Source organism: Pelodiscus sinensis, chromosome 8, assembly GCF_049634645.1.
Source record: "Pelodiscus sinensis isolate JC-2024 chromosome 8, ASM4963464v1, whole genome shotgun sequence".
NCBI classification, from domain to species: domain Eukaryota; kingdom Metazoa; phylum Chordata; order Testudines; family Trionychidae; genus Pelodiscus; species Pelodiscus sinensis.
In genome coordinates this window covers 16245853-16273707 of record NC_134718.1, presented here as the reverse complement: position 1 = coordinate 16273707, position 27855 = coordinate 16245853, and the positions used below count along the sequence as shown (strand labels likewise).

General features: G+C 39.2%; 1 protein-coding gene and 1 long non-coding RNA gene across 3 annotated transcripts in view; both read right to left on the bottom strand.

Moving 5' to 3' along the window:
• Nucleotides 1-27855, bottom strand: part of NRG3 (neuregulin 3) — a 906671-nt gene that overhangs the window by 105728 nt on the left and 773088 nt on the right. The window lies entirely within an intron of this gene.
• Nucleotides 25000-26633, bottom strand: LOC142830489 (uncharacterized). Its single transcript, XR_012905782.1, has 3 exons — nucleotides 26468-26633; nucleotides 26294-26344; nucleotides 25000-26210 (listed from the first exon to the last, which is right to left on the bottom strand). It is a non-coding gene; the product is annotated as an uncharacterized LOC142830489 (long non-coding RNA).

Here is a 27855-nt window from a genome sequence, read left to right as displayed (position 1 = left end):
CCTTGTAGTCCACTAGGGCGTACAGCACCATAGATAAGTACCCTTTTCTGTTGATATACTCCAGGGCACGGTGGTCAAGGGCCAGGATGAGGATATGGGTGCTGTCTATGGCCCCCTGAAGTTGGGAAAGTCGATGGTGGCTAAGGCATCCCCAATGGTATCAACATTCCCCAGAGTGACGACCCTCTGCATCAAGATGTTATTGATGGCCTTGCTACCTGCAAAAGCATGGCCCCACCTGTGGATTGCCCCATGCCGAACACGTTCCCCATGAAGTGGGAACTGTCTGGCACGGTGAGCTTCCAGAATGTGATGGCATCGCATTTCTGCAGGGAGGTGATGGGTCGCAGTTGGGTGTCCTGTCACCTGAAGGCAGAGGTGTGCCACTTGTAGAGTTCCAGGAAGGCGGCCTTCTGCATGCGGAAGTTCTGGAGACTTGCTGGTTGCCCCATGCTTTCAGGTCAATGCAGTCCCACCTGATCAAACTGATCTCACATCGCCAGAAGCAGCATTCCATGGTGTACAGGGGATTGAGGATCATTTGCTTCAGCAGGAGTGCCAGGACCTGGGTAGAGAGGTGCTCTGGTTGGGGCTGGTCATCATCCTGCTGGAAGAGAACATGGGCAGTCTGTATGAATTGTAGGCAAAGCACACGGCTGGTCTTAACGCAGCTGAGGGTACTGAGGGAGTTGGCAAATGTCATTGAGGACCTTTGGCCAATATCTTTGAAAAGTCGTGGAGATCAGGAGAGATCCCAGATGACTGGAAAAAGGCAAATGTAGTGCCCATCTTCAAAAAAGGGAAGAAGGATGATCCAGGGAACTATAGGCCAGTAAGTCTTACCTCGGTTCCTGTAAAAATCATGGAAGGCATTCTTAAGGAATCCATTTTGAGGCACTTGGAAGAAAGGAAAGTGATTAGGAAAAGTCAGCATGGATTCACAAAGGGCAAGTCGTGCCTGACCAATCTGATTAGCTTCTATGATGAGGTAACTGGCTCTGTGGACATGGGAAAGTCAGTGGATGTGATATACCTTGACTTTAGCAAGGCTTTTGATACAGTCTTCCACAATATTCTTGCCAGCAAGTTAAGGGAATATGGATTGGATAAATGGACGGTAAGATGGATAGAAAGCTGGCTAGAAGGTCAGGCCCAGCGGGTAGTGATCAACGGCTCGATGTCAGGATGGTGGTCTGTTTCTAGTGGAGTGCCCCAGGTTTGGTTCTAGGGCCGGTTTTGTTCAATATCTTTATTAATGACCTGAATGAGGGGATGGATTGCACCCTCAGCAAGTTTGCAAATGACACTGCAAAGCTAGGAGGAGAGGTAGATACTCTTGAGGGCAGAGATAGGGTCTAGAGTGACTTAGAAAAATTGGAAGATTGGGTCAAAAGATATCTGATGAGGTTCAACAAGGACAAGTGCAGAGTCCTGCACTTGGGACAGAAGAATCCCAAGTATTGTTATAGGCTGGGGACTAGCCAGCTAAGCAGTAGTTCTACAGAAAAGGACCTGGGGGTTACAGTGGATGAGAAGCTGGATATGAGTCAACTGTGTGCCCTTGTAGCCAAGAAGGCTAATGGCATATTAGGTTGCATTAAGAGGAGCATTGCCAGCAGATCCAGAGATGTCATTTTTCCCCTTTATTCGGCTCTGGTGAGGCCACATCTGGAGTATAGTGTGGCCCCCCACTACAAAAAGGATGTGGACGCATTGGAGAGGGTCCAGCAGAGGGCAACCAAAATGATTAGGGGGCTGGAGCATATGACTTACGAGGAGAGGTTGAGGGAGTTGGGTCTGTTTAGTCTGCAGAAGCGAAGAGTGAGGGTGGATTTGATAGTAGCCTTCAATTTCCTGAAGGGAGGTTCCAAAGAGGATGGAGAAAGGCTGTTCTCAGTGGTGACAGATGGCAGAACAAGGAGCAATGGTCTCAAGTTGCAGTGGGAGAGGTCTAGGTTGGATATTAGGAAAAACTATTTCACTGGGAGGGTGGTGAAGCACTGGAATGGGTTAGCTAGGGAAGTAGTGGAGTCTCCGTCCCTAGAGGTGTTTAAGTCTCGGCCGGGTTGATTTAGTTGGGATTGGTCCTGCCTAGAGCAGGGGTCTGGACTTGATGACCTTCTGAGGTCTTTTCTAGCTCTATGATTCCAAGATTCTATGATTCTATGTGAGTACTGTGGCATTCACAAGGGCAACCAGAGCACGAAGTGTGAGTTTGGTGTCCCAAGAGGGGGTAGGCAATGGAGGAATGGCGTGTGAGACGCAGTCGTAGAGAGGAGCTGCTGTAAGCACGTGTCTCAGCTTGCCTGACCAAGCAGCCAAGCCTCCTGGTGCCTTCAGCCTACTGCTGCTCTTCCCCCAGTGCTTCTAGGGGGTTTAAAATCTGATGCAGGCTCCAGTCAGTATAGATGCCCTATTCCGAAATAATTCTGTGCTATTTCGATGCTGCCTTATAGTGTGGACACACGATTTCAAAATTAGTATTTTGGGAGTTATTATTTCAAAAGAAGATATTCTGAAATAATTTCCTAGTGTAGTTATGCCCTTGGGGGACAAGATTGGAAGAAAAAAAGGGGGGAAATCAATATTTCAATTTCAATACTGGAAATTCTTAACTAAATATGTAGCTATTTAAAATCTTTTTTATCCTGGCCAAAAAAATATGTGCAGAATGATTGGCTTGAATTTCTGTCAGGTTATTTGTTTTTATTGTAGAAATCTATTTGTATAAACTGTAACTGCCATGTACTTTATTAACGCATGTTTTTCTGATAAAAAATATACCCCATCATCTCCTCCTTTTGCACAAGAACCCCAGGCCCATTTTCCTTAATAATTCAAGACAAGAATACTCATGTTACCTAGCTTTACTTATCTTTGTTTCTTTGTGTTAGTAACTAATGCTGTTCTGGAAGGGTGAGGGCTGCTCTACTTACTCTCCCAAGCTTAGTATACACTTTCAGAACATGCACACTAATTTATTCCCATCAGTGACAGAACACTGCAAAAGTGTGGCGGAAGGAAAAAAATAGCATAAACATCTAGTGGTTGTAAGGAATTAACTAAACTGCCATGCAAGCACTTTCTGGAATGTGCCACGGAACGGCTACCCTTATTTGAGTAGAAAGAGAGAAGAAACATGCAAGTCAGGGATCAGTTGCTGAAGGTTGAATTTGTGTCTCAGAATCTAATCTTCATTTTAAAAGGGTACCTGCTTGCTGCAAAGAGGATCTTCCAAATAAAAGTCAGATCGAAACCAAACTACATGAGTCTGTAGAAAGTCCAAAACAAAAGAGTTGGGAGAACTGTGAATTGACCGGTTTCTATGAACAACAGGGCATTACCTATAAAGCCGATCTCCGGTCATCACTAACATCTTCCCTTACATTATGTCCTTGCTGGTGAAAGTACACAGCCATGGATGGGGATGATCACATAAGATGCTGCAAAATCTATTGTGAATGGCTTCTCCTTTTAGCATTGCAAGAAAGTGGTGTCCGTCAGTTTAAATATTTGCCAGATTGACCTTGAACTCAAAAGAATAATGTTTCCCTCATATTGCACCTTTCATCTGAGGATCTCAAAAACTCTTCACAATCATTGGCCTGAGCTAGCACAACATCTGTATGGCCGGCAGTATTATTATAGCACACATATTCGACAATACAAAAAAGAGGATCAATGAGTTTAAGTAATCTGCATTGTCTACTGTGACAATGGACATAGTCATTGGCTCAGTCAGAAAATGAACTTGCACATCCTGACTCCTGCTGTTACCGACAGATAAACATTTTCCCCAGATGAAAATAAATTGCAAACAACTTAAGGACTGATTATTGAGCTGGCTTCCTTTTCTTGTGTGTATTTGCACAATGCTTTACCATGAACCATAACTGGGGCTTCTATCTACTGCCTCAACACAAATAAATAGTAATAAAGATTCAAAAACAATTACGAAAAAAGTCCTTCCATCTAAGACATGCTGATCCCAACTCTGTGCATATCTATACTTTTCATAGACACTATTTTCAGTTCACATAAACAAAATGGATAAATTGGAAAGAGCCTAACAGTTCCAGATCACTTTTAAAGTTGTATTACATCCCTGAATAATGAAAGTTTCACCGGCTAGTCGCAGATGGATTAGCATTGTCGCTATTTGTAAAAATCTTTCCCTGGCTTTTCATTACATTGTACAGTCACTTAAGCCTTTTCCTAATAAAGAAGCATTGCCAAGGGTAAGATTATGAAATATTCTGAAGTTAAGTTGATAACATTTTAATTAAATGTTGTTCACTAACAACATTTCTGCTATTACTCAGACAACAAATGGAGGAAATGAATGCTGTAATTGCTTCGCTTGCATCCTCTTCACAACCTTCTCAGATGCTCTTCCCATGATATTACCTCTCAGAGTGCACTACACAGCAAGATCTGGTTAGATAACATGTGTCCTCTCAGCATCTATTAGAGCTGTGTTCACATTTTAATACCGGATACCTGCAATGGTCATGTTGTCTGCTAAGGGGGCAAAGGATCTTTGTATAATCAGGTTTTGGCTGCTTATATAATTAAAGCTACAGAGTCAGCTCTTCACCTGATGTAAATCAACAAATCTTCATTTAGGGCCCAATCCTTATTCCACCTATGTCAATGGCAAAACTTCCAATTTAATTCAAGTTTCATACTAACTGGTTAGGCTTGGCAGGGCTAGATTTGTAGTAGAGGACGGTGGTGATGTCAGTATCACCATACATGTAGAAACAAACAGAAATATATCCATCAATAATAATTGAAATTTACTGATAGGCAAAGAAAAATGCTATTTGAGAATTTATCAGAGGTTGATTAAAGGCTTTTCTGCTTTGTATATTTTGATGTGTGATATTGATCCATGCCTAACTTTGCACAGCTGTGAACATTTAAACGGATATGATAAACATTGAGAAAAATAAAAATAAATGTAGCAAAATGCAGGACAATGTAGCACTTTAAAGACTAACAAGATGGTTTATTAGATGATGAGCTTTCGTGGGCCAGACCCACTTCCTCAGATCAAATAGTGGAAGAAAGTAGTCACAACCATATATACCAAAGGATACAATTAAAAAAAATGAACAAATATGAAAAGGACAAATCACATTGCAGAACAGGAGGGGGATGCGGGGGGGGGGAAGGAAGGAAGGAAGGTAAGTGTCTGTGAATTGATATTAGAGGTAGGGAGAGTGGGATGTTTGTGAGTTAATGGTATTAGAGGTGATAATTGGGGAAACTATCTTGGTAATGGGTGAGATAGTTCAAATGTTTGTTAAGTCCTTGTTGGAAAGTGTCAAATTTTAACATGAATGACAGTTCAGAGGATTCCCTTTCAAGTGCAGATGTAAAAGGTCTTTGTAGCAGAATGCAGGTGGTTAAGTCATTGAGAGAGTGTCCTTTCTGGTTAAAATGGCAAGAAACTGTTTTCTCTTTGTGATCTTGTCTGATATCTGTTTTGTGGGCATTAATCCTTTGGCGAAGTGTCTGAGATGTTTGTCCAATGTACATAGCAGACGGACACTTTCGGCACATGATAGCATAGATTATATTTCTGGATGCGCAGGAATGTGTGTTCTTGATCTTATAACTCACTTGGTTAGGTCCAATAATGGTATCAGCAGAATGAATATGTGGACAAAGCTGGCCCACGAAAGCTCATCATCTAATAAACCATCTTGTTAGTCTTTAAAGTGCTACATTGTCCTGCATTTTGCTTCAACTACCCCAGACTAACATGGCTACATTTCTATCACTAAAAATAAATGTCAATGTTATCCATTGAAATGACCAAATATTACAATCAAATTTTGCCAAGCATGTACATGGTAACTTAGACCTGTGTGGATAAACACTGGCATTCATTTGATCAATCAGCATCTTTTAGCACAAAACATTTCTCCTTTTGCCTTTGTTTTTATGTTCTTTCATTCTACAAGTAAATATATGCTCCACACAGCATGCTTTCATGATATAAGCAATGCACAATGAAAATGTGGAAATAAGGTTACATGATTTTTCTATAACGTTCCTAATTTTTCTGCCACAAGCACCACTTTGGTATTGTATGTCTCATAGATGCAAAATTTTGGATGAATTCATCAACTTTAGGGGGTAGCCGAGTTAGTCTGTTAGGCTGTGTCTAGACTACATGGCTCCATCGATGGAGCCATGTAGATTAGACAGATAGGCAAAGGCAAATGAAGCCGCGATTTAAATGATCGCGGCTTCATTTACATTTACATGGCTGCCGCGCTGAGCCGACAAACAGCTAATCAGCTGTTTGTCCGCTCAGCGCGCTAGTCTGGACGCTCCCCTGCCGACATCAAAGCCCTTTGTTGGCAGCCCCGTTATTCCTCGTGGGATGAGGTTTACCGGGGCTGCCAACAAAGGCCTTTGATGTCGGCAGGGGAGCGTCCAGACTAGTGCGCTGAGCGGACAAACAGCTGATCAGCTGTTTGTTGGCTCAGCGCGGCAGCCATGTAAATTTAAATGAAGCCGCGATCATTTAAATCGTGGCTTCATTTGCCTTTGCCAAAAAAACAAATCTACACGGCTCCATCGACAGAGCCATGTAGTTTAGACGTACCCTTACAGAAAAAAAAACAAATGGTCTGGTAGCACTTTATAGACTAACAAAACATGTAGATGCTATCTACATGTTTTGTTAGTCTATAAAGTGCTACCAGACCATTTGTTGATCAATTCATTGTCTGTTTAGAAGTTTTGTCTGAATAAGTAGCTTTGGGTCATCCTCTGAATGTCTGATGTTTGGTGAGCTATTGATATGCATAACAAACTCCTCTATACCACATAAATTGGTTTTTTTTCCAAAGAAAGAGATCTGAGAAGGGATGAATAAAATTCAAAATTACATTTTCCCTTAGAAGTGGCCCTGTCTTATGCCTAAGAATTGGCCAGACAAAGTCTATTTCATTTGTTGGGATTCCACCAGATGTATACCCTCTCAGGGTGCATCACCCAATTATTTGTAAATAAATAATAATTTATTTGAATGATGACAGCACTGAGAAACCCTAGTCATGTTGTACGTGATGCTATTCAAGTATATTAAAAAATAAAACCAACAGTCCCTTCCCAAAGATCTTACAATCTAATTATAAGGTGAAAGACAGACAACTTACCACATTCTGTGACCTCAGGAAACTCGTCATCAGATGGCTGCCCTTTACTGTCTTTCTTTCGAGCATTTCTACCTGTGTTAGCAGATGCCATCCCATTTAATCTACAACAGCCTGAGTGGAGTGATTTACAGTCCTACTTCATGTCTGGCCAGCTTGGGTGACTCCTATGTACCACAGATCTTTCTTTCTGTTTTTTTTTTTCTGGTTTGACATTGGCTATGGAGATTTTAACAGCCATTGTCCTGTCACACCCATCTTCACCATCAGGCACTGACTGAATTTGCTGGGCCCAAAATTACACATCAACAGCAGGAGCTGCTGCTTTCCCTCACCTCTGCTTCATCATGACTCCACACTGAACAAATGCAGCAAAGCCATGCAGCATGTGCCACTGTATTTGTGATGGAAATTTCCTCTTCCCTAAAAATCAGTGACGGTATCCTTTTCTACCTGAGTGACTTAGCAGTAGTGTCTTGAGAGGGATGGATGTCAGGCACAGAGAATATGATTTTTGGATAACAGAACATCATTCGTCCCCCCCAACCACTGAGAAAGCAGCAGACACCCTTGTCAACTGAGCGTAGCTTGCTAACTGAGTGTAGGACAGAGCAGCAGTTGGCTGCAGACAGACAGACAGGTAGCATAGCACATGCATTCGTTTAGGGAGAGACAGAGAGCGCGGTCATACTCTTGGAAGTTATAAAAGTGGCCCTTGGTTGTTACCGAAAACACAGAATCTGAAAGCAGCACTGAGCAGAAATCCACAGGTGTATAGTTTGCCTTAGGGAGAGACGGAGGACTATAATCACCCACACCCAAGTTCAGCTGGGTACCTTTATTGAGTGAGCAACTCTAAATCTGCTGGCAGCTGTTCCAAAGCCCTCAAAATACAATGGCCAGTCAATTTGACAGGTTGCGGCTCATGGCACAAGACAGCAGAACAACAAATGGAGGAATGTAAAAGTGGCACAGTTACTGTGACCACCCGCAATGCAAAACGCAACTGCCCAAGAGTTCAGTCCTACACAGTCATGTGGCCACTCATATTATTCTTCCACCTTTGTGGAAGTGGACTAGCTAATGAAATGGGAGGACTGATTTTGTATGGAGATTATTACTGAGGAAAGAGCAACCACGAGGGAATAAACTGGAGGTAGGTGTATATAATTTAGATACGAGCATCATCATTGACAGAAGGCATTGGAGATAGATTGTCCAGGTGCTTCGGATAGAAACTGATTCCATTACTCAAGGAGGAATAATATGGATGCCCAAAGGCAAGCAAAAATGCAGCTGCCCAGAAACAACACGGCAAAGAGCTGTGAAATCCGAGCTGAAAAACCTGGGGCACAGCTGAGGAACTGCTAAATGACTTGTCAGAAACAGACAGGGGTGGAGGAGCTTCGTGGCTCCCCTAAATGCCACTGGGGAACCATTGAATGACTTGCCAGAAACAGACAGGAGTGAAGGAGCTTCATGGCTCCCCAAAATGCCATAGGCATAACTGGAACATGATGATTATATGATCCTAACCATGATTAGGATCAGTAAGTAAATATAAACCTTTAGACGGGAAACAATTTTATGTTTTTATCAGACTTATACACTGAGCCTGAACATTTTTGAGTGTGTGGATCAGTTTTGAACCCATGACTCAGGTGTTTTGTAATCAGATAAAATACATTCAATCTTCCCTAATTTGCATCATGAATTATTACAGTGTGCCCCCATCTTCTCCCAGGAAAGTCAGTCCTTCATTGAACTGACTATTGCTTCTACTTCCACAGCAGCAAGATAATAATAGCAAACCACAAACCCTTTTACCCCAAGGGGAGCACTTCCCTCCGAAGTATTTGAATAAATGGAAGTATTTGTTTTAATTATTTGCAATGTTTTATTTTAGCAGATGGGATAAGGAGTCCATTATATTAGTAGAGTAACAAATGAGCAAAGAAAGATAAAGATAAATGTGGGATTTGTGAATAAGAATTTTTTTTTCTAGTAACAATATATTCCTGACAATAGAAGAACTGTAAGGCTGTGTCTACATTGGTGCGATCTTGCCCAAAAGCAGCTGCTTTTGTGCAAAAACTTGCTGCCTGTCTACACGGGCCGTGAGTTCTTGCGCAAGTACACTGACTTTCTAATGTATGAAATCAGTGCTTCTTGCACAAGAACTCTTATGCTCCCGCTCAGGAATAAGCTCTCTTGTGCAACTGTTCTTGCGCAAGAGACCAGTGTAGACAGGCAACATGAGTTTCTTGCACAAGAAAGCCCTATGGTTAAAATGGCCATCAGAGCTTTCTTGCGCAAGAGAGCACCTACACTGGCATGGATGCTTTTGTGCAAAAGCACATCTCTTGCGCAAACGCACATGCCAGTATAGACACTCTCTTCTGGAAGCGTTTTTGCACAAGAACTCTTCTGCAAAAGAGTTCTTGTGCAAGATCATGCCAGTGTAGATGTAGCCTAGCTCTTTAGTGGTTCACAGAACACCAAAAGCAGACTTAGACAATCTATTTCTGATAAAATATATTAATGCTTTTCCACATGCTTTTCTTGCAGGAGAGGACAATTCATTCTGATGACTTGCTCTAATTATGTCTGGGTAAATTAGGAAGGCTTCCCTTTTAACCAGTTCTAATTAGAATTACAGCTCACTGACTTTTCTGTGCATGGGAATCATAAGCAGAATATGTTTGAAAACTACATGACAAAGTGAAAATGCACCTATGGATGCTTCAATGGGTGGTGAATACAAAACAGACTACCCACTGAAGAGAGAGAACACTTCCAACAATGTATACACCAAGGATAGACAACACTTAAGAGTTTAGCAGTTAAGTTCCATCCTTTAGTAAGCCAACAGAATTTATATTCTAAACTAATCACAATAAAGTTTCTGATTGTAGTACAGAAACTCTGTGCCGTCCATCATGTACTACATTTCTTTCATTCTTGTCTTCATTTCATATATTTTTATATATATTTAACAAGGTAGAATATGTTCAAAATAATTTAATATATAGTCAGAACATTATTTTAAGTTTTCCTTTATATTAGCAGAACATGAGCTACATGGAAGTAATAGTAAAGTATGTTAGTATCACCTTTGTACTTCATGTCATTATTTAAAGCTGTCTGAATTATAGGTATCATGTTACTGATTAGAAAACAAAACTGCATGGGGGAGAGAAAAGACTGCACATCACTAATTCTAGACACAACTCAGTCGCAAAACACAAAACAAGAGTCAACAGTACCCACTATTACCTGAAATGACCTTGATTCTCTATCCAAATGAACTGCAGTAATTCACTTTGTCATTTTCCACACAGGAAACATTCTCATATTTGCTTGTACACGATAGCACATTAAAGGTACGTCTAAATTGCACTGTAACTCGAAATAAGATATACAAATTGTGTATCTTATTTCATTGTATTTCAGAATAGCTTACTTCCTTATATGGCACTGTTCCAAAATGTCCCTTACTCTTCATAGAATGAGGTTTACAGGAACGTTGGAATAGTGAGCCCGAAATAACAGGCTTGCTGTGAAGACATGGGATAACTACTCTGGTATCCTGAAATAGTGTTGCAGTGTAGACATACCCTAAGTCAAAGAGAAACTGCTGAGCTATAGTTCATCTGCAAATTTGACACCATCGGTTTAGGATTAAACAAAGACTGTGAATGGCTAGCCAACTACAAAAGCAGTTTCTCCTCACATCAGCTGCTAGAAGTGGGCCTCATCCTCTCTGACTGAATTGACCTCGTTATCTCCAGCCTTACTCTTGATTGGAACTCTTTTCTTATGCCTTTATATTTATACCTGCCCCTGGAATTTCCACTACATGCATCTGAGAAAATGGGTCTTTGCCCATGAAAGTTTATGCTCTAAAAAATCTGTTAGTCTATAAGATGACACAGGACTCCTTGTCTCTTTTGCAGATCCAGACTAATACGGCTACCCCTCTGATACCAAGTCAACATGTTATATATAGCGTTCTTCTTTTCTAGTTCATAGGGATAGGCTTCCATTGTATTTTCTCTTTTCCTAAGTGAATCAATGCTTGCAATGTATTCATACATGCAGTGACTGTTTCTTTCATTGTCCATGTCATATGGGCTCATCCCTTCTTACAATACCATTAAGACATGGGTCACTACTTTGCAGTCCCATATCATGTGGACTAAGCTCACTTTTGTGCATTACATCTGAGGCTATTATATTTTGAAAGAAGTATTTCAGGTTTTAAGGAGCAAATCATACCCTAAACTGTAAAATCCTTATAATAAACTAAAAGAAGAATGTGTCTTTATTCTGTTTTTTTAAAAAGCTCCTACACAATGTACAGTCATTAAAAATGAGAGTGTATATTTCTGAGTTTCACAAGCTGAAATCTTTCATGCTTCCCTTGTTGGCAGCTCTGCAGCAGATACCTAAATCAAAAATACAGAAATTCATTGATGCTAACTGATGATGTTGCAAACAGAAAGGTATTATGGCATGATAAGTTAGAGAAACCAAAATCACTCTAAAAAAATGACCGTTTTGATTTATGTTCCATTCAAATGACAGAGTGGAACATAAATGAAAAACATAAATGAAAAACAAAACAAAATACAGAATTAAAACAATTTTATTTTCATATTTGAAGTGACTATTATGAATAAGGGAAAACAGATTTAAACATTTATTAAAATTCCTTGATAGCACCCTTTATGCTTTTAAAATATTATATAGACAAGCTGTTCACCTTGAACAGTTGAAACATACTTTAAAAACTTCCTATTCTTCATATATTAAATGTCTTCTTTCTCCTCTTTCAAATCCCTTTGAAAACATACTTCTTCTGTAAAACCTTTCTGACTAGCATGGTTACATTTCCCGTCTTGTTTAGCTATGTGGTATCAGTCCAAATGGTTGTGTCCAATATATGCAATCATACCTTTAGTCTTCTGTGGCAAGGATTCTATTCTTTGGCATATCCACTGACAGAGATATTGGCACAATAGGTAAACAAATAAAATAATACACATCTAAGCAATATTTGCACAACAAGACTCCTCTACAAAGATCCCATCTCCTGCAGAGTGAAGACTCTGATGGCTTTATCTCACCACCAAAAATCCCATTTGAAGGGAGAATGAAGGTTATTGGAATGGTCATAAAACACCAGACTGGTGTGACTATTGTGTTCAAGTTGCTGAAGATACCATCCAAAACCCAGAGAAAAGTATGACAGACGTCTTAGTCAAAAAGGAAGACAACAGAACCGATCAGATGCATCCTCTGTAAACTTTTGAGAATAAGAGTATTCAGCACATCATTTAATCTTAATGAAAAGGAAAGTCATTCAATATTTAAGGCACATTATGGAATTTAAAAAAAAAATCAGCCTCAGATTTGGTTGACCACGTCTCTATATTTCCATAGCTCTGCAATGAGTATTTTGAAATTTGCTTGGAGCATGGCACTTCTTTTGCACAACAAGGAGCTCTACAGAGAAACAGTACATGAACATTTGAAAAAGGTTTTGGAGGCACTCACAAACTATGAGTCAGTGACATTACTGGTGTAGCCTAAGAGGAACTTGAACTAATTAATAACGAAAATGGAACCACAAAAGGACCAAAATAAAAAAAAATCAGAGGATCAATCCATTAACTAGTCAATATAATTGATCCCAAATTTAAAAGTCATACATTGAATCCAGAATAGAGACTGAAGCATGCTTGAGGAATGTGACCTTTGTTCCTTCTTATCCTTCTAGAATCTGAAACTGAAGATCCATATTTCTCCACCAAATCTATTTACAAATTATGTTGTGGTTATGGAATCAAAATGGTGGGAAGACATGTTAGTTGACTTCAGAAGTCTGTTCTATTTGTCTGTCCATTCCATACAGCTCAGGATCAATCAGATATATTTTGAGCATATTAAGATTTGTTTAGTACAAACTTTGTAATCGGAAAAGTGCTAAAAAATCAAATCAGTTGGTAGAAGTTTATCAGTTCAATTATTCTGCTTTTATGTTTCACTGATAATACTGCCAGTATTTTATTTCGAACAATGTGTATGTGTCTGTTTCAGGAGTAAATGAAGTAATGAACTGAATAATGCTGTGCATGTTTTGTGTCTCTTCTCATAAAACCTTATTGGGAATTTTCACTGGAAGTTTTCAGAAGCTTTTTGCAGAAAATTAAAATAGTGTTAGGTTGTGAAAGGGAAATAGAAAATAACAACAATAAAAATGAAATCCTAATGGGGTTACATTTATTATTAAGGATACATTTATGAATACTGTATAAGGAGTTAATAATTTATTCATAGATGTTATGAGTGTTATGTGCTATAAGCAACACCAATAGAAGGTGCTTTAGATGGTTGTAAGCAATCTATTGACATATTGATAATCAATTTATTAAAATATTTATTGACTGATTAGCACTGTAAAATATTTATAAATGGATCCTTAGTATAAAATATAATCTCAAAGTTTCTTTAACCCCTATAGCTTTGTGTTTTAACCTTCCTTGATCCTACTTCTTAATCATTCCCTGGAAGCTCTCATTATCCTTCCAGCTATTCAATTAGCTGCCAGTTACCCACATATTGTGGTATCTTACATGTGTTAAAAATTTCTAATCCAAAAACTGCATTGTCATGTAAATTAAACAGTATCTGACATGGATCATCATCTTGTCCACAGATGTTCATGTGCAGCTGTTTGGGAAATTATGCAATTGTATTGATTAATTCAATTCATAGCATAAGTGCCTATTCAAGCACTTTTTTTCTGCAGCAAATATCATCCTGAGTTCTGTTGCAAGACAGCCTTAATTATAAGAAGATGCTGTTGTACTGTCTGTAGACTTAAGAGAGTCCTTATTCATTCTTACAAGTTTACCTATTACACGTTCCTTCCCAGACTTTCTCGATTTTCCTCATTCTCTGTCAAGGCACCACAAATCCTTCCTTGCCCCACACATCCAGAATACATCTTAAACCTGTTTTTTCTCCCTTCAAGTCATTTCCAGCATTTGCTTCTCTCTCTTTCCCTGTAGCACATATTCTTGTCTATTTTCTCATTATTTTTATTGCCTTTTCCACATTTCGCTGCATTGACCCACATAATGTTTTCTTCTTCAGTTCATTCAAAACAACCATAAGGACCATCTTCCTTTGCTGACTACTGACTTACTTTCACATTTAAACCCTTCAAGTGCCTGCTCCTATACCACATCAAAGTCCAGATTCTTTTCCTCAGCTTCAAGGCTCTCTACCACTCTTCTCCACTCATTCACCCTTGTCTCTTGTATTTACAACACATCTCCCAGTACCCTGCTCTCGCTGTATTCAAATCCTTCCAGAAGACCCATGATGTCCGTTAGACATTAACCAGCTGTTTAAAGTCGCAGGTACAGAGGATAAGAAATTCAGTTTCTCAAAAGAACCAAGAACCCATTGTTTTAAAAATATACACTATTTGATCCTCAGCTGAAATACGCCTAATTATTGTCTTCACTGTTTGACCATGTTGACCATGTTCCTCTACAGCTTTGTTTATTTTCTTTTTTCAGGTTGCACATTTTTTGGACAGGAACCATGTTCTCTTTTGTGTTTGGAAAGCATAATAAAAATATAATCATATTTAATAATACATCACATGGCATCTTAAATATACATTTTTAAGTGCTTCACTGCATAAAAGTATTTAAAAAGGAAGTTTGGCCAATCTGTAAAATGAGGATGCAAAGGAAAAGTTGTCCCTAAAGGGAAATCATTAGTATTTTCTTCCTTTAGCTGATAGGGTTGTCATAGCAACAACAGAAGAAAAGGAATAGTCTATTAACTTCACTTGGATTTATTGAGTTGCTTCTTCACTGTCACCATACAAATGGAATAGATGCACCTGAGTTTAAAAAAATGATGTCATAAAGTATCTTAGGCAAAATAAATCTCAGAAATACCCAGACACAATACTGGTTTTGCAAATTTGTAAATAGAGCTCTTGAATGATGAATAAAAAGCCATTTTACTTATTTCTTAAAGCATTTATTAAAAATCACTAGATTTCATAGATTTGGAATATACTGTAAAAAACAGGTCTTTTAATTTGTCTGTCTATGAGGGACAACTAGATTTTCACTGCTCTCTTTTCGCAATGCTAAGACCCTGAGTGTGTTGCATTCATATTTTTGCAATTCTTTCTTGAATGTCTATCCATCTTCATGATTATGTATCTGATTTAGCATAGTATACAGCAATGTGCTTAACTATAAACACTCATGGGGCTACTCAAAAGTAAACACGTGCTTAAGTATTTCATCAATTCATGGCCTATTTGATAAAAAAAGTTCCAAATAGTCTAGAACTCAGTCACTATGATTCTCTGAAAGGTTATTTGAAGAGATATTTCACATTTATTTTAAACATATTTATCTCTAATTGAATAATGCATTAGCCTTACATAATTTTTCTTAGATTTTCTAGGTACTGCATTTAATTATATTTAAGATCTATTAGTACCCAATTACCCCTTCCTTTTCAGCAGTTTCCTGAAGGAGTGCTGTTAGCCATCCTATACAAGGTGTTAAATGAATGAATTCAGTTAATCGCCAGTCAAGACTAGTAACTTACTTCATTACTTATTTGTGACAATTATAATGCTCATTGATACATTTATCTTAGACCTGTCGTACTTTCTCAATTAAGAACTTTAATTCTACCCTTTGAGGGGTGTTTAGATGTCGTCTTCAATTATGCATCTAAATGCAGAATTTAACAATTAGCATAAAATCAGACAATGGAATAAAAAACCTTTATATTAGTGTCACACACTAAATGAAAATGTCAGGAGAGAAGCTTTTTAACTTTTCTGTTATTAACTTAAAAAAACCCACTTTTAGAAACCCACTTTTGATTAATGTTTATAAAAATACTGTGGTTTTAGATGGATTGGAGAGGGAACTTTATTTTAGTAATATACTATATCAAAATCTCTCTAAAATTACAGAAATAAATCAGGACTAGTAGAGTTATGGCAGGATTTCAGCAATTAAGTGAGCACATTTTCAATAACCATTATGTAATGTATACATGAATAATGTAAAAGCATTATACATAGGCAGAGGTCTGAGTATACATAGATAATAATAAATAAAATAATAATAATCATAATAGAAAATAGAAATAATGGGTTAAGAAAACACCAACAAATACAAATATATAAAAAGAAATTATTTCAGATTTCCATACAAATGACCCTAGTCCTACAAACACATGGGATATGTCTAGAGTGGATCCCTCTGTTGGCAGAGGGATGCAGATTAGGCAGATCAACATTGCAAATGAAGTGGCGATTTAAATATCCTGCATTTAATTTGTATTAAAATGGCCACCAATTTTGCCGACTCAGCACTTTGTTGGCTAAAAGCAGCAGTCTAGAGGGGGATCTGTCGAGAAAGAAAGCCTTTTTCCACAGATCCCTTATGCCTCCTACAAGGAGGATTACAGGATCTGTGGAAAAAGGCTTTCTTTCTCGACAGATCCACTTCTAGACTGTTGTTTTTGCCGACAAAGTGCTGAGTCAGCAAAATCGGCGGCCGTTTTTATGCAAATTAAGCATGGGATATTTAAATCCCCACTTCATTTGCAATGTCCCCACTTCATTTGCAAGGTGCTATGTAGTCCCATTTAAGTAAATAGCACTAATAACTGATGACATCCGTATGGCTTTGCAGGATCAAGGCTGAAGACAGTCTGAGAGAAAAAATGGAAAGAAGCATTTGAGGCAAAACCTTAAAAAAACCCAAAACTGGTATATAAAAAAGGAAAAAAACTGTTTTGGAAACCATAGTGCCAATGCAGGTTAAAAGGACAAAGAACGAAGAGCAATATTCTTGGATGAAGAGTTAGGAAAGAGGCTTGAATGTTGCAAAAGAATATCAATAGTAGAAACATAGAGTGCTCTAAACAGATTTTACAGGGAATGAAAGTATCCACAGAAAATAAAATGGGGCACAAAGGCTGAGATTGATTTTATTCTAGCAAACCCTCTATAGAGCACATAGCTTGATCAATATCAGAAATGACCATAGTATATTGGATTGGGTCACCCTGCTGGAAACAGACAAAACACATGAACAAGTCCAGTGGAAATAAAGCTGAAAAATATTAGAAGACTAGAACGTACTATTGGACTATATAGCAGGGTTTGAGTTATAAAAAACAAGAAAGTTTCAATAATAGATGCAAGGTGCTACCACATGCACTTATAAACAAGTAGCAGAATTTTTGGTGAGATTAGAAAAAAATATTGACAGTGAGAGCAAGGGTAATACCAAAGTGAGAAATGAAAAGAAATGGTGGCGTATACGGAGTAGTGGAAAGCAATAAAAAATAAAAGGAAAACCATACAGGGAAGTAAATATCTAAAAAGGTGCTCCCTCAAGAACACTAACAGATGAGTAATGACAACAAGAGATAACATCCTTTGAACCATAGAAGACTTCACCAGCATCTCTATCATCACATCTAGACTAACAACACAACTATCAATATTTTTAAAAGACCAGGAGCAAAATGAATAAATGAGCAAATGAAAGTATCAAAGAGAGGAGATTGAGCAAGCAATAAAGATGACAAGAGGATAAGGCTGTTGATAGATGTGTACCCCAATATCATACAGAATGAAATACGAGAGATTCTAGCAATGTCATGTCAGTGGATTTATTTTTGAGAAGAGCAGGACATGATTTCGTTTGAACTTATATTAAGACTTTTTATTACATACTTATTTTAGGGTAGAGGGGAATGGTTTGAAAAACTTCCATTAAAAACAGTTGGAAAATGTATCATAGAACATTTTATAAAGTGTCTATTATATGGTTACAAAATAAGACCCCAATCCTGTAACTTCTACACACGAGTCGGGGCTACACACTAGTTTCATCCTGCAATGCTGAACAGTGTCCACAAACTAGCTTAACTTTAAGCACATTAGGGAAGTCAAATAAAGCTTTTCAGCAACTCACATAAGCACACATTTAAATGTATCATTGATGAGGAATGGAGTGCTAAACACTTCACAGTATAGAGCCCTAAAATGTCTAAAGATAAACATGTGCATAAGTCTTTACAGGACTTTGTTGCATAAATTTGTGCAATGTGTATAAATCAGTCTTAACAACTTATTCTAAATATATGAAATTTGTAAAAAATATCAGACATTTATATCCTGTGGCTAAATACACATGAAACATAGCGTTTTTAAACAAAGGGCCAAATCCTCAACTGGTTTACATCTGCAGAGGATCTGCAACAAAATATTTTTGTATCAAATTATGGCATAATATCAAAGTGTGTATGTGTAATTAACTAGAATAGAAAATGTCACTGGGTTATAATCAACAGGGCCCATATCAGACCACCCTTTGGCTACCATATGTTACTCCTGGACATAAGTGATTCATAGGAAATGTTTTCCTTGGACATCATATTTTAAAGAGAGTTCTGCTAAATGGTCCAAGAGTGAAAATGAGTTCTATATGGGGAAATACATATTTTATTCACCTACAGCTACTGGTTCTTTGCTAGGGAGTATCACTTTTTAGGGGATTTGCAGTGGTTTCCAACTGGAAGAGAAATTGGTGGACAATCCAACTCAGGGTATATTTAGTGTCATGTATTTATTCACAAAATGCACGCAGTTCCTGCTTATCTTGAAGAAAGGAAACTGTATCTTGATAATTCCATTTGCAGACACTCCTGCTATGACAAAGCTGACTAAAGTCCTGTTTCATGCAGTGTTATTGCAGCCCTGTCAGTCCCAGGATACTGGAGAGACAAGGTGCGTGAGGCAATATTTTTTAATATTTTTCTATTGGTAAGAGAAAGTTTCAAGTTTACACAGCGATCTTCTTCAGGTCTGTTGGCAGGAACAGAACTCCCTTTCATTTTTGGTTTCTGTCACTTTGTTTTTAGTATCCAGTGTCTCTCTCTTGTCCATGGCCTGTATTATTCACCTGGGATCAAATTACTACGTTTGGTAGCATGAAAGCAAGACTCTAAAATTCTGAACAAACTAATTTAGGCATGCCTTGTTATTAACTCTACTTTTGTGCAGCTGCTTTGCAACAGAAAGGTTTGACTGCATCTTGTGGGGTTGATTCCTCTGCTAGCCTCCATCCAGATGACAGTAAGTACTTAACCCAAACAATCCCCTTAATGACTTTTAAGTGGGGATGGGGGAGTTGTCTGGTTGCCCAAATGGGGAAAACAGTGCTTTCTGCCTGGAAGTGGGGGGAGATGAAAACTGCTGCAAAAGGGATCAGTCTGGGAATCCAGGCTTTAAAAGGAGCAACCTTGCACTGGAAGTCTCCTTTTTACATGCATCAGGTTGAAGCAGGTCCCACTCTCCCTCCATTTTAATTGGTAAAATACCTAATTTCCTCATAGGATACCTATGGATAGCTGTGTCCTTGGCCCTTGGGCCCTACTGGATTCTATGCATCACTTCGATTAAATTGAACAAACACATCCCATTTTAACTGGAAAAGCAATTGAACTGTGGAGCAGCTTTTCCATCTATTACTGTAAGTGTGTATATTTTAATTTTGTGTTCAGACACACATACACATGACGGCAACAAGAATATATATCTGTGTGGCTCCAAGATACCAATCCTTCCCAAGGACTTCAGCTAGATGTGGTGGGAAGATCCATGTACTCCAATGACCCTGACAGCTATGCTGATTGGAGTTTTCACTCCATCCTAGACAGGTCAAATTGTAGGGATCCTATGAAAAGCAGACAATTGGTTGGGGACTGAGGGATAGGCCAACAATCTATTCTGGCAAAAAAAAATAAAAAAAATTAAGTGATAGAAATACACCATTCCAGCAAACAACATGGTAGACAGGAAGACTTTTTTGTATCTAATTGATATGCAATGATGGAAGAAGGATTCAGAAAGTACCAAAATTACAAAATAAAAAAAAAAGGTTAAATAAAAAAATATCCAATGGAGAAATAAAATAGAAAAAAAATCAATGGAACAATATGACTGTGATGAGGTTTAAGACATAGGAAAGCAGGAATAGCATGATCTGGTTCAGTTAAGCAGAAGCAATATTTAAAGATTCAGATGGTGATGAAGAGAATTCCAGAAGAGATGTTTAACATAAGTGACATCATATTTTCACAAAGCATATAACATAATCCATTGATAAACTCATTCATTGTATACAGTGACAGTAATGTGTTGCCGTCATTGTGGACTAAGGTTTATCCTGTGAAAAGCTACATTGAGACATTGGCTTTGGCGGTGAACAAAATTGAGTTTCACATTGTTATATGAGTTCTTATTTATCACCCCAAAACTACCAGAAACCAGGCACAGTTTAGCATGATTCACAGCCTCTTCTGAAAAGGAGCATGGCAGGACATACTATTTGATATTAAATTTTTCAACAGATTCCTTTTAGCCTCATACAGCCATAAAATCAGTATTGACAATGAATAACAATCAAGCAAAATGAAAAGTAAAATGTAACACTTACGGCACTAGTCAGTAAACTAGCAGGGCTTTTTTCTCTGTAAACCCATCATTGCTATGAAACGGTGGTGATAGATGTGCTAACCCTGTGTACTTCTGGAGATCTTGAGTAAATTTTGTCAAGATCTTGTTGCAAGCTCCATTACCATACAAAAAAATATGTGGACCGCAGCCAGGCCTGCTGGTAGAGAGGAACAAAAGGGGCAATTGCCCAGCAGCAGCGGTGGTATTCAGAGCCTTGGGCGCTTTCAAACGCTGCTGGAGCACTGTGCTTCAAGCAGCTCTGAGGGCTGGAGGGAGTGCCATGGTCTTGGCAGTGAGCAAAGAGCTGCCCCTGCCAGCCTGGTGAGGCTGCTGGCTCCATTGACTGCAGCCAAATTAACCCTTATGGGATGTGTAGAGCAACAGTCATTACTACTTCAACACTTTGGAAACAAAATGATATGACAGAGCTAAAACTAGCATTTCTCCTTTTGGGAATCAACATCAGAAATCACCTGAAAAAGTACTATGGGAGGTAGAGAAGCGTGAAATCCTGCACCCACTGAAATCAATGGAAGTTTTGCTCCTGACTTCAATAGAGCCAGGATTTCTGCCTTGTCCAAGCAGAAGCACAATGCTCAACTGGAGTGGTAGAGGCACTTTATCGAGGCAACTGGGTACAGACAGGGAATGTGACTATATGCCTGTACACCCAATCAGTGTAGTAACTAACTTTAACACCTAGCATGAGCTGCCACAACATCTCCGCAAGCTCTGACCTGATCATGAGGACAGTGGATTGCTTTACAAAAGCTTTTCATATAAAAAGCAAAAATGACGGGAAAATGCAATTCGCCGATGGCAATTAAAACTCCAGTCCTACAAAAGGATGCACACAAGCGGACCTTTATCCCTGCCTAGAGTCCAACTGACTTTATTGACATGGACAATGTCACACGTTCAGTGAATGTTTCAGCACATTGAAAAGGTAGTGCACATACGAGCACCATGCTATAAGCGACTTGAATACAGGTGTGCAACAATCCATCATGAAACATTCTAAAAATTATTTGTTGACCAGAATATATTCATCAACACAGAATATGAAAGGGTACAGTCTCCTCTTTTTCAAACGTATATACCCTTCAGGGCTCAACAGGAATTCTGCCACAGACTACACTAGTAGCAGAAACAGGTCCGAAATAATTGCCCATACATAAATAAATAACATTTGCACTCAAGGGATAGATATTGATCCATGTCCAAGTGAAAAATCCATGCTGCCTAGTTTAGGCAATTGGTACAGATGTTTGGATTCCTTAGTGATGTTATGCCTAATTGTTCACTGGAATAACGCTCTGTTTATTACATTTAATGTCTCCTTTGCATTATTTGAGCAGCGTGTAGTGGACGTAATTATCCAGAGAATCCCACCATACGTGCTCACAAGTACAGGCCTTGATCCTGAAACAACACACACACACGGGGGTAGGCCCTTGCATTGTTTTTGTAACTTCAGAGACATCATATATGGTTTATAGAAAGGCTGAATTATTTCTACAGACTCATGAAAAAGTTATTCCTCGTGGGATGAGGTTTACCGGGGCTGCCGACAAAGGGCTTTGATGTCGGCAGGGGAGCGTCCAGACTAGCACGCTGAGCGGACAAACAGCTGATCAGCTGTTTGTCGGCTCAGCGCGGCAGCCATGTAAATGTAAATGAAGCCGCGATCATTTAAATCGCGGCTTCATTTGCCTTTGCCAAAAAAACAAATCTACATGCCTCTGCCGACAGAGGCATGTAGTTTAGACGTACCCTAAGTGTCTCCCATCAGACATAAACCTCTGCTATTGCAAGATCACATTTAAAATTGAAGTTAGCTGAATGAAAACAATGGGCAAATTACAGGGCATTGTACAGGTAATTACTTCATTAATATTCCATTCCACTGCATCTTATAGTAACTAAAATGCCCTTTTGTTTCTGTGAAACTGATTAACTTAGTTAACATGGCTTTATTTGTTTTCCAAGCATCCATATTTTATGAACCCAGCAATCTAAAGGTACATCTACACAGCAGAGTTATTTTGGAATAAAGTCCGTTATTCCAAAATAACGATATGCGCTGTCTATACAAGAAGCCCATTATTTTGAAATAAATTTGAAATAACGGGCTTCTTACTCCAACTTCCTGTAAACCGCATCGTATGAGGATTAAGTCAGTGGAATAGCGATTTATTTTGAATTAAGTGATGTATAGACAGCACCAAATTTTGAAATAAGCTATTTCAAAATAAGCTATGCAATTTTCATAGCTCAAATTGCATAGCTTATTTCAAGGTACATGCTACTGTGTAGATGTACCCTAACTCACACTGAAACTGCACTTTTTGACACAGTTGATCATTTGTGGTGATAAGAGGAGCCATTATAAATACAAATGGGCAAACCTTCCAAATTACTCCTGGGGAAATTCTGCATTCCCCCCCCCCCCCCACACAACAATAATAATAATTCTGCACCAAAAAGTTTTTGAAATGTGCACATTATTTTAAAATTCTGAAAAAATCTGCATATTTTATTTGTCAAAATAACACAATAGAATCACTCTGGTTTCAATGATTTTGGTAATTAATTTAGATTACAATACAATGGCTGGAGAATGAGAGTGGTCAACACTGGAGAAAATCCCTAAACTTCTTTACCCAACAGTAATGTATCCAGGTATGACCATTAATTTTGAGTTATTAGACAACAAATATAAGCAGTCAAATGGTCAGTGTTACACCACAGGCAACTGAACAGCAAATGAGGCCTGAGGAATCAAACTCCCAATTTATTTTGGCTCCTGACCATTCCCAGATAGGCCATAGCAAGTAGGTCACGTTTTGATAGGAAACTTTTTTAGTCCAAAAATATAGCTCAGCTCTAATCACTAGAGCACCACATTCATTTATAAGGGCCATTCTATCTTTTACAATACCGTGGCAATATAATGGAGTGTTAAAATGTTTACACTTTTGTGTACTCTAAGGATATTCACAAAGACAATGGATACTATTCAGGCTGGCTGTTACATTGTGCTATCCCTGGCTGTGTCTAGACTACATGCCTCTGTCGGCAAAGGCATGTAGATTAGACAGATCAGCAAAGGCAAATGAAGCCGCGATTTAAATGATCGCGGCTTCATTTACATTTACATGGCTGCCGCGCTGAGCTGACAAACAGCTGATCAGCTGTTTGTCGGCTCGCCGCTAGTCTGGACATTCCCCCTGTCGACATCAAAGCCTTTTGTCGGCAGCCCCGGTAAACCTCATTCCACGAGGAATAACGGGGCTGCCAACAAGGGGCTTTGATGTCGACAGGGGGAACGTCCAGACTAGCGGCGAGCCGACAAACAGCTGATCAGGTGTTTGTCCGCTCAGCACGCTAGTCTGGATGCTCCCCTGCCAACATCAAAGCCCTTTGTCGGCAGCCCCGTTATTCCTCGTGGGATGAGGTTTACCGGGGCTGCCGACAAAGGGCTTTGATGTCGGCAGGGGAGCGTCCAGACTAGCACGCTGAGCGGACAAACAGCTGATCAGCTGTTTGTCGGCTCAGCGCGGCAGCCATGTAAATGTAAATGAAGCCGCGATCATTTAAATCGCGGCTTCATTTACCTTTGCTGAACAAACAAATCTACATGCCTCTGCCAACAGAGGCATGTAGTGTAGACGTACCCCCTGTGACGAGAGAGCCTGCCCTACGCCAACTTCCTTTGAAACACCCAAACACCCTGCCCCTATATGCTAAGCATGCTTCAGTAACAAGTGGGAAGGACAGAGAGAGAGAGAGAGACACACACACACACACACACCCTCCTTCCCCTTAGCAGTCATTCATGTCTCGACCAGCTGCTCCAGGAGCCCAAACCAAGCTGCCAGTGCTGCTTGGGAGGGGCAAATGACTTCTCTTTAAGCTTCCCTTTGCTTCCTCGGTGGAATTCATTTTTCTGCAGTAGGACATGAATTTTGTGTATGTGAAGTAATACAAAATTGTCTAGGAGTAACAAATGTGTTTGTGTGTGTATGTGGGTGGGTGGCTGGATGGGTGTTTCTCTCTATATTAAAGATAACTAGAAATTTTTGTTATTTAAGAATGAGTCCCATTTACTCTACTAATAATTCATACTCATTTCAATACAAAAATTACCTCCACTGATCAATAATCTTACAAAACTACAGGAGAGGACTTATGAGCATGGGAAAAACAAGACAAATTGAGGAAGGGGGCCAGGAGAGAGAAAGAAAGTTACAGTAAGGAGAGAAAGTGGCTGCCTGACTTTATCGGTCTCCCAGTTTTAAATGTCATGGAGTCTGATTTAATGCTATTAAAGTCAATGGGAAGTCTCCCCTGATAGACTGATCCAAACTCCATTAAAATCCAATGAAAAGTTTCCCATTGACTTCTGTGGGCTTTGAGTGCTCTATCACAACATTAGGAAGCAAGCGTTTTTGGAGAGAAAGGTTCTTTAATAATGGTACAAGTATGGTGTTGATACACAGTACATGCCTCCATAAATTACAAAAGGGATCAATTCACTTTTTTTCTTATCCCCTTTCTTTTCTATCAGTAGATTTTGTTCTTTGATTTTGTTCATAACGTCTCTGCTTCTGCTATCTTAAAAGGTGGTATGGATTGGATTGTATCATACTGTCACATATGCTAAAGCATTTTGCATATCATTTGATTAACTCTCGAGGGGCTTTCATACTTTTCATATTTTCTGTCTCCCCATTTGTTTTTACTTGAAATCATCAGTATAACTGACTAGACTATTAATAATTTGTAGTAAAACTAAAGGCAAAATGATTTTGCCTGCTAATCAAAGCATTCAAACCTAAAGAGTATTTCATAAGAAGATCGCAAGTATATCACCTTGCGCCTGCTGAAGAGAAAAATGTATGTGCAGATATTGGGAGATAACAATCTACGAGTGGAGGAAGTTCTGATTTATGCCCAAAAAAGAACAAAAAAGACATGAAAGAATATTGTAAAATTCAGTATCCATACTGCCATGTTAAAGATGAGAAGATTTACATTACACAACACAAACAGACTTCCATAACTGAACATGCAGGAAGGCTGTGATACGGACAACATAATTACTAAATGTTTGGTTACGTATTCTGCATATTCTGTATTTTATCCCTGGCCTGATGCTTAGCATGACTAATTGATCTAGTACATGGGCGACTATATTACCGTCACCTACTTCTTTCTAATCAGAGGCAAGGGCTGGTATCTTGAAACCATGCAATGGTTACAGAAAGACTCTGGCCTCCAGGTTAGTTTCAAAACACAGATGAAGACATGTTCAAGATGCAGGAGAAGGGTAGAATGAATCACAATTACAGAATGCACATGAACATAGCGGTATTTCAAACAGGCAGCAACAGCTACCACTCAGCACTTTTTTTTCACCTTTTCATATTCATCCGCTCCTGAAAAAGAGAAAAAAAGTGTACATAAAAGTAATAATTCAAAGGCATCTACAGTGCATTGGCAATATTTTCACACTGCTTACCCTTCTCTCCCTCTTCCAGTCGCTAGTGGAGGAACAGCCTCTCTACTCATTCTAGGCATAGAGGACATAGAAAGATTCAGTTCACTTTCAGAAACATCAGTAGTTTTTGTTACACATTTTTACGTGTATTACAAATGCATCAGGTGCCATGGGAACGTTTATTGTGGCACTTACCATTGTATTGGAGGTAGATGCTCCCGGAACTGACCAGCCACCCTATACTGGTATGGTCTGCCGGATGCAATTGCCACTGGTGTGGCCCCTGTGATTCAGAGAAGGGGGAAAAAGTGGCACCAACTCCCTCATAGTTACACAAATATATCAGGACATTGGTGTTCAGAATCATGGCTTCCTGCAGGGAACACTTCAGTGCACGACAAAGGGCAAAGTTACAGAAAGAACAAAGTCAAACAGTTAATAAATAACTTGAGTAACAATGAGCTCTGGAATGAGCAGTACTTAGCATCACATGTGGAATGTGCAGTACTTAGCATCTCCAATACTGCTTCATAGGCCCCCTGGTACCAGTTAATAGAAAGGCATTCTCATCCAAGAAAAATTTGACATTGACCCTAAAACATCCTTTTCCATCATGGCATTTGGTTTGGTAAGAGGATTCTGCCTCTTTCCTGATGGTCATATTACAATGATGCTCAGAATGTATGAGCTGCATTTTGTAAAACGAAGAGTAAAACCTTCTGATAATAAGCCGTTTGACGGTATCAATATTGCTCTGCAATGTTTGCCTGTGTCAGTAATTTCTCAGGCTAAAAAATCAAATATTTACTTAAATTTCCCATTCAAAATGCAAGTTGTGAAACACCTTGCATTAACGGTTGTTTTGGTTGTGTCTGTCCCAGCATGTTAGAGAGACAGTATTATAGAAGATATTGCCTCGGCGAAAAAGTAAAAAAGAAGTCACATTTAAATGCACCTCTGTGCATTCCCTGGTCATGGAATTGAATTGTCTGGACTTTGAGATAAACAGTGCTACACACTGAGGCTGTGTCTAGACTACATGCCTCTGTCGTCAGAGGCATGTAGATTAGACACATAGGCAAAGGCAAATGAAGCCGCGATTTAAATGATCGCGGCTTCATTTACATTTACAAGGCTGCCGCGCTGAGCCGACAAACAGCTGATCAGGTGTTTGTCCGCTCAGCGCGCTAGTCTGGATGCTCCCCTGCCGACATCAAAGCCCTTTGTCGGCAGCCCCGTTATTCCTCGTGGGATGAGGTTTACCGGGGCTGCCGACAAAGTGCTTTGATGTCAGCATGGGAGCATCCAGACTAGCGCGCTGAGCGGACAAACACCTGATCAGCTGTTTGTCGGCTCAGCGCGGCAGCCATGTAAATGTAAATGAAGCCGCAATCATTTAAATCATTTGACTTTGCCAAAACAACAAATCTACATGGCTCCGTCGACGGAGCCATGTAGTTTAGACGTACCCTGAGATGTACCAGCCATAAAGAAGTTCAAGAGGCACACTCCTGAACCCAACTCAAAAGCCACAAAAAGCATGCATAGTTGCGCCAATAATTATATGATTCATCACATACCCT